Source organism: Zingiber officinale, chromosome 8B (genome assembly GCF_018446385.1).
Source record: "Zingiber officinale cultivar Zhangliang chromosome 8B, Zo_v1.1, whole genome shotgun sequence".
Lineage (NCBI taxonomy): Eukaryota > Viridiplantae > Streptophyta > Magnoliopsida > Zingiberales > Zingiberaceae > Zingiber > Zingiber officinale.
In genome coordinates this window covers 20276937-20290659 of record NC_056001.1, presented here as the reverse complement: position 1 = coordinate 20290659, position 13723 = coordinate 20276937, and the positions used below count along the sequence as shown (strand labels likewise).

Below are 13723 nucleotides of genomic sequence, written 5' to 3'. Positions count from 1 at the left end.
ATGAGGTTTGGTAAATGGATGTTAAGACAGCTTTCCTTAACGGAAGTGTTGAAGAAAACATCTATATGAAGCAACCAGAGGGATTCATTGCGAAGGGCAAAGAGCATCTTGTATGTAAGCTCAATCGGTCCATTTATGGACTGAAGCTAGCTTCGAGAGCTTGGAACATCCGGTTTGATGAAGTGACCCAGTCTTATGGATTCATTCAGTGTCGGGATGAGTCTTGTGTATACAAGAAAAGTGACAGAAATATGATGGTATTTCTTATACTATACGTAGATGACATTTTGCTCATTGGCAACAATGTCAAAGTATTGTCAGACGTAAGGGTATGGATGTCTAAGCAATTTGATATGAAGGACTTGGGAGAATGTGGACATATTCTTGGGATCAAATTAATAAGGGATTGCAAGAAAAAAATATTGTGCTTATCCCAAGGTTCATACATCGATATTATCCTGGCTCGTTTTAGCATGCAAAACTCCAAGAAAGGTTTTCTACCTTTTAGGCATGGAGTACCTTTATCTAAAAAGATGTATCCTAACACACCAAAGGAGATAGAGGAGATGAAAGCAGTTCCTTGTGCTTCGGTTGTAGGAAGCCTAATGTGTGTGATGCTATGTACGAGACCGGATATCTATTTTGTCGTGGGCATGGTTAGCAGATATCAAAGTAACCCAGGACCGGGACATTAGATTGTCGTAAAGCATATATTAAAGTACCTGAAAAGGACTAGAGATTATATGCTAGTTTACCATGTAGATGATTTGCTCCCTGTGGGTTACACGGATTCGGATTTCCAATCAGATAGAGACAGCAGTAAATCAACCTCGGGGTATGTGTTTACTTTAGGAGGTGGAGTCATAGCATGGAGGAGTGTTAAGCAAAAATGTGTTTCAAACTCCACCTTGGAAGCTGAGTATGTGGCAGCCTCTGAGACAACCAAAGAAGTTGTATGGCTCAGAAATTTCTTGATAGACTTAGATATGATTCCTGGTTTGCCTAAAGTTATCATAATTTATTGTGACAACAGTGGTGCAGTAGAAAACTCGAAGAACTACGAGCCCATAAGGCAAGTAAACATATTAAGCGCAAGTACCACCTGATATGAGACACCGTAAAATGAGGAGAGGTTGTTGTCGCCAAGATTACATCAGCAGATAACCTGGCAGATCCTTTCACTAAGGCCCTTCCGGTGAGAGCTTTTGATAGGCATGTTGAGGGGATGAGAATCAGATGTATGGCAGTATTTATAGCAGCATAGTCTTTTAGATAAGTGGGAGATTGTTGGGATGTACACTATAAGGCTAGCTTTTGTATGAACATATGTTTTGAAATATTTTGAAATGAGAATTACTTTGATCAAATGTCTGCATTTTATATTTATATATATGTCAATGCAGTTATCCATTTAATTTATATTGTAGATAACATTGTGTGTGGTGCCACACAGAAGATCATGTTATCGGTTCCTTATAAATTATAAATAGTAGCTCACAGCCAAGATAGATTTGGACAAACCATTGGAACGGTTGTAGTGCAATTTGGTATTAGTCTGTCTTGACTATAAAATTACACTAGTACACTATGTGTGTATTGAGCAGGACAGTTTGAAGTTGTTCGATTTGTACTGACTACATAAAAGAACAGAACCTCTGTTATTATGGATGTGCATTCTCTTAATTCCTATATAATAATAAGCACGTATACTTAGTATTTATTTATTTATTTAATTTATCAATGGGTGAGATTTATTCGTTAAATCAATAGGCCCAATGAATTGGGAGATAGTATTAATTATATGGTGTGTTGTTGATTATAGAAGAAAATTGTGTCCTAATTTTTAGGCTAATGATGTCCCCTTGAGGAGCTCATAAGGATTATCATATAAACCCTGCAGGTAGACTTAGTCCGGCATGATAATAAAGTTGAGTGGTACTACTCTTGGAATTATATGCTAATTAATTGGGTTGGCAGTAACTCAATTAATTAATGGACATACGATATCTTAAACACGGCGAGATTAATGCACTCATGATAAGAAGAAGCTCATATTGTAATATGGGATTGGTGTGGTAGTTCAATAATAACCTTTTAATGGTATGAGTTATTATTAATGGACTTAGGTTGGGTGTTCGGGCCGAACACAGGAAGCCCAAGCCCATCAGGAGGCCTAAACCAATTCCTCCTCTAGGTTCCTATTGTAGCCTTTATATAAAGTATCGCATCCACCCATCCATAACTTAGTTGGGTTTAACTTGATTTGGTTTAACTTGGTTATAAAAAGGGAGATTTTTTCTAAACAGAATTCTGTTATTTTTCTTTCTTTGTAACCGACGACAAACCTATAAAAAGGAGTAGGTGGTGGCTCATAAAACCTAATTTTCTCTCTTCTCCTCCTTGTGGTCGGCGCCCCTCCCTTTCCTCCTCACCTAGGGCCGGCACCCCTCCCCTCCTCTTGCTAAGAGCCGGCGGCCCCTCTCCTAGCTAGGGTCGGCAACCCCCTCCTTGCTAAGGCCGGCATCCCCCTCTTCTACTCCTTGGTGAACGGCGGCTTCGAGAAGAGGAAGAAGAAGAGAAGGTGCCCCATCCTAGAGCCTTCTTTTGTAGCCAGCGGTTTGGAAATCGAGAAGAGAAGGAGGGTGGTGTTGTCTTGGTAGATCGTCACTCACACAACGTCCAAGAAGAGGAGAGGAATATGACAGAAGATCAAGAGATCTTTAGCTACAAAGGAAAGGTAGAACTAGTTCTTTAATTCCGCTGCATAATTAGTTAGTTTTTCTTTGTATCATTTTTGGAATACCAACACAAGAGGCCAGCGATCTTGTACTTCGATTAAGGTGTGCTTTGATCATTCAAGAACTTGCTTGATTGATCAAACACATGTTTGATCGAACATGCGGGTTTCTAGGAAAAGTTCTGTTCTTGTACAATTTTTTGTACATGGAAATTGAAACAGAACGGAATTCCAGTGCCTAGAGTAGTTATCTATTATCACTAGGCAATACAGACTTCCATTTATTGATTTGATCCCATGAGAATCAAATAAATCTAAGTGTAATAGTTCTAGTATTATATTGAATTTGTTTAAAGTTGATTAGTTGGTTTGTGAGTTGATTTTATCTATTTTCCTTATTGACAAGCATTAGAGATTGTTGAGTTTAAGTTGGGTAATTTTGGTAAGCTTCTAACTAATCCATTTAATTTACTTATATTTCTAAAGTTTGTGTGTGACATTCTTCTATGTCATAACCATGCTTCTTCTTTTTGTGTTAAGTAACACTTAAGTGAAGAAGAGGTTAGGTTAATTGCATAGATATTGTCTTTTCTAAACCCTTTTAGGCTTATAGTAGGGTTATCTAAGTGTTTAACTAAACATTCATTAGAAAGAAATCTAACCTTATAACCAGAATCACACAATTGACTTATACTAAGAAGATTGTACTTGAGTTTTCAATAAGTAAAACTTTCTTAATAATGAAATCGATTTTGAGTTCAATATTACCTATCCCAATTACCTTGAGCTTGCCGTTGTTTCCAAAGACAACTGTTCCTAGCTTTTGTAGGTTAATTGAGTAAATTTTGTGTGATCTCCAGCCATATATTTAGAGTAATCACTGTCCAATATTCACTTGGTTTCCTACAATATGTAGGAGTTTAAAAATTAGTTCAAGTTAATTTTAATCTAATTTTTAAGTTTTAATTGTTAATTTTTAAAGTGAAATTTAAGTTAAGTTAAACATTTAAGTTAAGTTAATTGTTAAAATGATTTTTTAGGTTAAAATAATTCTTAAGTTAAAATAAATTTTAAAATAATTTTTCTAAGTTAAAATAAATTTTAAAATAATTTTTAAGTTTAAATCATTTTTTAAGAAAATTTTAAGTTAAAATAATTTTTTAAAGAAAATTTTAAGTTAAAATAATTTTAAGAAAATTTTAAGTTAAAAATTTTTTTAATAAAATTTTAAGTTAAAATACTTTTTTATAGGAAATTTTAAGTTAAAATAAATTTTTTATGAAAATTATAAGTTAAAATAATTTTTTAAGAAGATTTTAAATTAAAATAATTTTTTTACGAAAATTTTAAGTTAAAATATTTTAAAGAAAATTTTAAGTTAAAATATTTTTTTAAGAAAATTTTAAGTTAAAATAAATTTTTAAAGATAATTGTAAGTTAAAATAATTTTTTAAAGATAATTTTAAGTTAAAATAATTTTAAGAAAATTTTAAGTTAAAATAATTTTATAGGCTGAAGGTATAGCGATTTGATAATCGGAGGGGAAACAATACGTGAGCTTCATCTGGTTAATTTCATCACCACTGAATTTGGACTCGGTCGAGGTATATCATAACCCAGAGACAGGCACAGGAGGTTGAGGAGAAGAGGCCATAAAAAACAGAAAGGGAGGAAGATCAACGACGTGAGCATAAAGGAAAGGAAAGCTTACTAAGGAAGATCGTCGGCGATGAAGAAGAAGAAGGAAAGCGGCGAAGGGCGTGCACGAGGAAGAAAATGCGAGAAAATGTAAGATGACAACGAGTAAAAAAGGGCTTATAAAGCCCAGTAAGCGATGACTCTGAGCCATCTGATCAAAGGTTACAGAAAACAAGGTCGAAATTTTACCATCAAATTCAAAAAGGTACCTGTCACACCAACCACGGATATCCGCCTGTCACATCAAACGTGCGGCGGTAGGAGTTGGGACGCGTGGCGGCTGGCGACAGGAAAGCATTAATGGGGATTAATTAAAAGGCATGGGCAACGCGCTCATCCATAATAACCAGGGATTTGCACAGTCTCTCAAAAATTGAGATGGCGTCAGCAACTATTATAAGGTGCTTGTCCAAGGAAGCGACGAGATGTGAAAAAATCACTAAATATTGCTTTCAACCAACCCGATCAGCACAGATCTCTGACTATATGATAGTCAAGCGGCGGCTCAAAACCAAGGCTTGTGAAGTTAGATCCGAGCAGCAGCTACACACTTAAGTCAGTAAGATGAAGCAGAATGACGACTAAGAAGATTATATAATCCGATCGGAAGCTCGAGAACAGAGAGTGCCCGAGCAGGAGGTCACCAAAGGCACTACTTGTCCAGTCAATCAGACTTACAGCCTCTTTCGACTAGATTTGAGGGGAAGACTTATGATGCGGTGATAAAGGAGGGCCCACCAAGTGCGGATCAAAGGTGGAGATAACAGCCAACGTGGAGGTCAAAGTCAGGGCGGTCAACGCTAGAGAACCAACGGGCTCACCAAAGGTGGGTCGAGCGAAGGTCTACTGCAGTTGTCGATCGGGGATGAAGTGTCTGATCGACAAGTGGCTTGTCCGAGCAGAACGTCCGTACAACCAAGAGCACTACGACAAGAACATCAGGTGCTCATCACAGAGCGGAGGAACGTTAAGACAACCGGAGCGCTCGCCTAGGGGCGAAAACAATCTACCAAACCAAGTCACTGCAGGGAAAGCAGCAGAGATCGACTGGGCGGGGATCCTCGGCCGAGCGACTCCCCTGCTCGACCAAAGAGTGAGACCCCTCTCATATATCTGGATATCCTTTTAGGAGATAATGCCGCTAACAACGAGACATGGTCAACAGACGGATAGTACCACCGAAGCTTCTACTATCTCATCAGGAATTTGTATGCCCAAGTTAGGTATGATGTCAGAAACACTTCTTGACAGATAATTTCATAGGATCGTTAGGGAACTATTGCCATGCCTTAGAGTGCGTGCACGTTGCCTGCTGGGATGTTATATAAAGAGGTTATTCATGCTTGTGCTTACTACCTTTTATTTTTTTGATTACTGATTTAAACGTCGAAGTACCAACACATATAATTCCTTCTCTGACCCATCCTTGATATTTATTATGCTATAGAGTGGAGTGAGATGGTCACGAATCAAAAGGTGGCAGTAATTCTCTCCAAATGGCAGCTGGAAAGATGCCCCCACCCCAAGTCTTCAATAATCCATTAATTGCCGCTGCTGACTGAGAGGAAGGCAGTGGCGGTATTGAATGAAGTGTTGCATCATGAGTGACACATACGAGGATTTAGCAACTCGTCCTCTCTCTCGCCGCCCCAAGTCCCCCTCTCCTCCCGTCGTCCCTGCGTACTCTGCTGCTTTCCGCCATTTCTGTACTTGCTTCTCTTCTCTCTCCCCTCCCCTTCCAACTCCGGTGCTAGGCGAGGACATGGGCGAGCTAGCTAGCTAGCTATGCACAATGAAGCAGCCCCTGTGGCCTGTGGCCTGTGGCTGTCCGTATGGTCGATAGAATTCAAAGCAATTAAGGAAGGGAGGAGGAGAGAAGGGGCGCGGTGGTAGTGAAGGTGAAAGTGGTGATTGTGTACGTGTGCCCTTGTTCAATATAATAGAACACTACACCAACGCATGTGAGTGTGTAATTTGTTTTACGTGGCCTATTTCAATTTCATTCACTCGATCGTTTCAAATCTGTTGAGTAAATTCCAACCACTAATTTGAAACTCATGCATGCCCCTGTCTTGTGCGTGACCACCGTACGGTACAGCTGCGCACAGAGGGATGGCCATGGGCTGGCCCGCAGAAGATAACACACATTGCATTGCATTGGAGTACGTACATGCAGCAGCTATTGCTGGCTGCCTTCTTCCAAGTCTTCGACGTGGCCAGCGATGTCATTGAAGGGTTGACATCAGGCATCTACTTTACGCCGACACGCCGGACTTACCTTAATCTCCTCCTTCAGACATATGCATCCATCTCATCTTAAGTCAACTTAGACTTCTCATGAAAGTTTTTCATTCATTTGCTATTAGAACATCACTTTAGCACCCACTTAATACTATGTCAACTTAACAAATCATGATGACGGTCAACTGTTGTAGCAATTTAAGTCTAGATTCGTATAGCGGTCATGTATCAATGATATATATGATGTATGTTTCTTTGCAATGAAACTAATTGTTCTCACTTAAAATGGTCCGTAAGGTCTAATTAGTGTAATTATCTTATTCACTTAAAAAATAATGTTGACAGGTAAGCGAATAAGAAACATCAAAAGCATACATGATACTATGATAGAGCTTAGACTGTCATCACTATGAGCTAAATACAATCCATCAACTCTAAATAGTGTCCAATGACCAAGGTTGTACAAACTTGACGTTTCACTCGATAAAGCTCATTTTATGTTTTTTTAATAGTAAAATAATATATTTAATTATAAATAAGTTCAAACATTAGTAAACTTGCATGGTTGGTTAAATATATTTTATTTTTTGTTTTATTAAAATTTATAAATTTATTTCTTAATACAAGATAAAACACCATTGATTTCTAATGAAATTATTTCTATCTGCGAAGTCGGATAACAATCTTATAAATTCAATTACGCACTAAAAGTTTACATAGAGATCATGAAGTATATTTCCTATACCTAGCTATGGAATAGGCCTAAGCTCAACATATGAATCAAGTATTATAATCCAACCATAGTGATTAGAGATTCCAAGTTCATTTTTTTTCAAAAATGACAATTAAATTATAACATTTAAGACACTAATTAAGTGTAACCACTACAACTCGCAAATAGGTAAAGGTTGAGAAAAGAACCTTAATGATTTTTAAATTATATTGTTGAGGGTACAATAGAGTATTATAAGGTACACTTCATAAGAGACCAACTACATGAGCATTGAAGTGAGGAATGCTTCAAATTGAAAGCACTTGTGAATTTTCAAATGATGTCTAAGCTACAAGAAAACAGATATTTAGTGACGAAATGTTTTGTCGCTAACATATTAATCTTCGTCACTAATAAATATTTGTGACGATACCTTTTCGTCGTTGGAATCATCGTTATAAACTTGTCATAAACACTTATTAGCGGCAATTTTTTTTATGTTTCGTCGCTAATAAATTAACGACGTGATTAACGCGTCGTAAAACCATATTACTCGTCACTAAATTGTTAGCGACGAATTAGTTTCATTCGTCGCTAATATTACATGTTAGCGACGAATTTCTACAAATTTGTCGCTAACATGTAATATTAGCGACGAATCTGTATAAATTCGTCGCTAATATTACATGTTAGCAACGAATCTATAGAAATTCATTGCTAATATTACATGTTAGCAATGAATTTCTACATATTCATCACTAATCCTCATTTTAAAAAAAAAAAATTATTTCCATTCATATCCGGTATATAAATTCACACAATCATCACAACTTTAAAACAATATTCACAACAATCACAACTCTAACAACAATATTCACAAACTTATACAAGTACTAACTCTAACAACAAATTCACAAATAAACTTACAAACAACTCATTCTTCTGCAAAGTATAAGTTCACAACTCTAGCAACATTCACAAGCAAGAGATGCAAGTACTCAACATCAAAGTCTAACAACAAGTAATACAACAAATAAAGTACACAACAAGTAACAAGTTCAAAACATCAAGTTTACATCCAAAAATCCACAACATCAAAGTCTACCAGAAATAAACTTCACAACATCATGTTCATATCCAAATGTCCACAACATCAAAGTCTAAGATCAAGGAGGAGGAGGTGGAGCCGAAGATGAATCACAGATCAAGGAATCTAATGCTCTAGGTGACAATCGGTTAAGAATTTGTTCAAACATATCTTGTCTTCATTTCACTGATGCTAACTCATCTTGGGTGCTTGCTAATTGAACTTTGGTATTTGCTAACTCTTCTTGGGTGGATTCAAGTTTTTTACGCTGATGCGGCAATAAGGAGGAGTCTACCTGGCATGGGTCAATTGTCACGGTGTAGGTCAAACTCAAGGCGATCAACACCATGGCTTAAGCTAAGCCGACCCGAGTGAGAAGTGACTACAACAGCCGATTGGAGGAACCACTATCCGGTCGGCCGTCTAGATGAACCAGTGTCCAGTCATCGCAGTCGGCAGGAGAGTGAGTCGAGCAAGCCACCCGTCCGGCGCGGGGTATGACATTGGCATTATACGTATTAATAATGAATCAATAAAATAATAAAGGAGAAAAAGACAGATACTTAATAAGGGGAAGAGAAAACAAAAGAGAACACTTCATTTACTATTGAATGCGAAGAAGCCAAGACAAATATGCCTTCTGTCGATAATTAATATCATTAAACAGGGAAAGATGGAGGGTCACTAAGAAAGGTATAAAAGAGTATGCTAGGTATGAAGAAAGGTAAGATTCGTCTCTATCTCTATTATTTTCAAATTTCTCTTCCTACTATTGTTTCTAACTTGAGCGTCGGAGGGTCAACGCTAAGGGTCCCTTCCCTGGTTTGGTTTGTTTTGCAGAGAAGAGCGAGATCTTCATCCAGTCAACAGAGTCGCCACATCCCCGGCTTTCCAGCTTCACGCTTTAGGACAAGATCATTTTGGCGTCGTCTGTGGGAATCGTAACCTGTATCCGAATGAGAAGATGGAAGACGTTGGACGATTCACAACGGTGACACTGGCACAAGAGGAGCTCGACACGCTGATATAGGCCCGAGCGGCGAAGATAGTGGAGCAACAGCAACAATAGGCATTAGCGCAGGTCGTCAGGCTGAGAGAGGAGATCAAACGAAACAAATTTCCAATTGGGAGCCGAACAAAAAGCCGATCGACATCTATAGGGAATTCCCTAATGCACTAGTCCCATACCACCGAGCATTGTTATGGACTCCAGCAGAAGAAAAGGGTCGAGCAGATAGAGATAGGGATCTTCCTCGGATGAGGCACCCGCTCGAGACACAAGGAAAAGGAAGTCACCTAGAGAGGATGGTTCGCCCAAGCGAGTCAATCAGCAGTTTTCGGAGGGGATTCTTAATGACCCTCTGTCGAAACATTATACTCTACTGACGATCGAGGAATATAATGGAGCGACTAACCCCGATGACCAGTTGGCCAAGTTTGATAACGTAACCACACTTCACCAGTACACGGATGGGGTGAAATGCCGAGTCTTCCTCACCATGCTAGCTGGATAAGTGCAACGTTAGTTCAAACGATTGCGGAGCAGCTCGATCCACAACTTCAAAGACTTCCGAGCGGTCTTCCTACATCACTTTGCTAGCAGTCGCTGCCACCAAAAGACAAGTGTGAATCTATTTTTGCTGGAGCAAGGGTCCCGAGAGGCATTGAGGGCCTATATCCAACGCTTCAATCAATTGACGATGGGCATCTCGACGGTCTCCTCAGACATCTTGGTGAACGTCTTCACCCAAGGGCTCACCGAAGGAGAGTTCTTCCGATTGCTCATTCGGAGGCCGCCGAGGGACTTTGGCCACCTACAAAAGAAGGCCAACGAATATATCAATGTGGAAGAAGCCCAAGCGGCAAGGAAGAAGGAGATGCCCACCGAGCCCAGGGCACATCCCCCAAAGGGCCTCGATCAGGAGGAGCCCCGCCACATGAGCCCAGGATACATGCCGTGCAGCATGTGGCGGTAGCTCGTCCAAAGGCTACAAAAGGCAAGATGTGGACGCCAATGTTTTGCTCCTTTCATCAGTCAGCGACACACAACACCCGAGACTGCTACAATCTGGCAGCTAGCAGGCCGTCCCCGTGAGGATATCGTCGTCGATCCCCATCACCTGATCGACAATAAAGGCACCGATCAACCGTCCGAAGAGAGGAAGAAAGGACAATAGCCAAACCACGCCACCATTGGCCTCAGCATGGGAGCAATCAAAGCCCCACCTGAGTCTTTACCGAGCGAAACAAACCGTCGACACGGGAGGAAGAGAACAGGAGTAACACCACTCGGGGAGAGATAGGAATGATCGTTGGTAGGCCGACCGACGGAGATTCTAACCGAGTAAGGAAGTCGCATGCTCGGCGACTCGAGATCCACATTGTTGGCTGCAGCAGGGAGAAAGCTGAAGGACCCGAGATCAGTTTCAGCTCTAGAGATTTAGAGGGAGTGAAAATTCCTCACGACAATGCACTGATCATCCGAGCGGTAATTGTCAATTATACAATCCATTGAACTTTTGTTGATACAGGGAGATCGGTGAACATCATATACAAGAAGACATTCGATTAGTTGCAAATCGACTAAAGCGTACTGCTGCCGATGACAACCTTACTCTACGGTTTCACGGGTAACAAAGTGTTGCCAATCGGCCAGAACAAGCTGGCCATCTCACTCGGCGAGGAGCCCTTGAAGAGGACATGGACCATAAATTTCATTGTGGTAGACACATCATCGGCCTACAATGTTATATTAGGCAGACCGACCTTCAATGAGTTCCGAGCGGTAGTGCCCACCTACTGCCAGAAGATTAAGTTCCCAGTAGACGACAAGCTGGAAGAAGTCAAAGGTGATCAATTAGCCACTCGGTGATGCTACATCGAGATGGTCAGATCAGAAGTAAGGACCGCTCGGAAAAATCTGCACTTGGAGGTGAATGTCATCATTGAGAAGCCCCTTGCGATGGTTTATGAAGAAAAGGAAGAGGTCCAGATTCACCCGAGCCGGTCGGAAGTGACCACCTTCATTGCCACCGATCTGGAGAGTGAGAGAAAGGTCGAGCTGTCTGCCTGCCTTAGGCGGAGTCATGACGTGTTCGCCTGGTCAACCCATGAGCTCCCTGAAATCTCGCTGAGTGTCTCCTAGCACGAGCTTCATATCCGACCAGACGCTCGACCCATGAAGTAAAGGAAAAGAAATTTTAGCGCGAAGTAGAACCTGATCATCTAGGCATAAATAGAGAAATTACTTGAGGTCGGCCACATCCGGGAAGTCCAATTCCCGAGCTAGCTCGCTAATGTCGTGCTGGTCTCTAAGCCGAACAACAAATGACGGGTGTGCATCAACTTCCATGACTTGAATAAAGTGTGTCCGAAGGATTTATATCCACTGCCCTGGATAGACCACATGGTGGACTCTACGGCAGGCTATGAGCTAATCTACATGCTCGACATGTATCAAGACTACCACCAAGTGTCGCTTACCAAAGAGGATCAGGAAAAGGTTAGCTTTATCACGACCGATGGAACATTCTGCTACAATGTCATGTCATTCGGACTAAAGAACGCTGGCGCCACCTACCAGAGGCTAATGAACAAGGTATTTCAGAAGCAGATCAGTCGCAACTTGGAGGTATACGTCGACGACATATTAATAAAGTCAGTCTGAGCTGCTGATCTGTGTGTTGATATCGAAGAAACATGCTGAACTTTGAGGACGTACGGGATGAAGCTGAACCCAAGCAAGTGTATGTTTGACGCTAAGAGTGGACACTTCCTCAGATATATCATCGCCAAATGGGGTATCGAGGTGAATCCGAGTAAACTCAAGGCGCTACAAAACATGCCCCCGCCCCGCAGCTTGAAGGAGGTCCAATGGCTGACTAAACGGATCATCGTACTGTCAAAATTCATATCCAAGTCATCCGATCGGAGCCTACTGTTCTTCAAGGTGTTGTGCCGAGCGTCAAAATTCTAGTGGGGCGCAGAGTGCGGCCAGGCATTGGAAGAGCTCAAGAAGTATCTTAACTCCTTGCCTGTGTTAGCTAAGCCAAGCGTCGAGGAGTCACTCTGGATCTATCTGTGGCCACTCAGTATACGGTCGGCTTAGCATTAGTTAAGCAGAACGACTCTGAACAGCAACCCGTGTATTTTCTAAGACATATATTGAAAGATGCAGAATCCCGCTACATCTGTCTTGAAAAACTAGTTTATGCGCTGGTGTTAGTCGCTCGGAGACTTCGCTCGTACTTCCTCGCCCATCCGATCATCCTCATGACCAATAGTACCCTGGGAAGAGTCCTCCTCAATCTAGAAGCGTCCGGACAGCTAATCAAATGGACAACTAAATTAAGCGAGTTTGATATTCAATATCAACACCGAACGGTGATCAAAGCTCAGGTTTTGGCTGATTTCGTCACAAAAGTCCAGAACGCCGAACCAGCAGCAACTTGGAGAATATATGTCGATGGTTCGCCCACTCGACAAGGAAGTAAGATCGGTATTCTACTCATTTCACCATAGGAAGACCGGATGCAACTTTCCCTTCGGCTAGATTATCGGGCCACCAACAACGAAGTCGAGTATGAAGCCTTGATAGCAACTTACAGGCAGCATGGTATATCAGAGCTACAAAAGTCCTCATTCACTCAGACTCTCAGTTGCCCGCCCAACAACTATCTGGGGCATTCGAGATTAGCAGCTCCTGACTTAAGTTATATGCAGAAACTTTCGAGAAGCTGAAGGTAAATTTCAAGAGGTCACTGTACAGAAGATCCCCCAATTGGACAATTAAGTAGCGGACGAATTAGCTAAATTAGCTAGTTCATTATCCCCAGTCATGATTAGCCAGCCTATCAAATATGTTTCATTGGTGGCGTACATCGATCGGATGGTGGGATTGGTCTTCCCAAGTGAATGGGGAATGCCGCTAATTGAATTCCTTCGATCGGGTAGCACGCTGGTTGACCAGGAGGCATCACGACTATTAAAGAAGAGGGTCCGACGATTCACCCTGATCAAAGAGTAGCTTTATAAGAGAACTTTCTCAAGGGCGCTGCTGAAATGTGTGGGCCTGGAGGACATGAAGTATATACTCCAAGAAGTGCATCTGGGCTCCTGTGGAAGCCATCCGAGCGGTCGTTCGCTGGCTCAAAAGATTCTCTTGGCTGGATATTTTTGGCCAACTCTTCAAGAGGATGTCGCTTGGATAGTAGCCACATGCATACCCTGCCAAAGGTATCACAACATC

The 13723-nt window shown here is 41.1% G+C and overlaps 1 pseudogene; it reads left to right on the top strand.

Moving 5' to 3' along the window:
- Positions 1-9505, top strand: part of LOC122013575 — a 54624-nt pseudogene extending 45119 nt beyond the window's left edge.
- The last annotated feature ends 4218 nt before the right edge of the window (positions 9506-13723 follow it).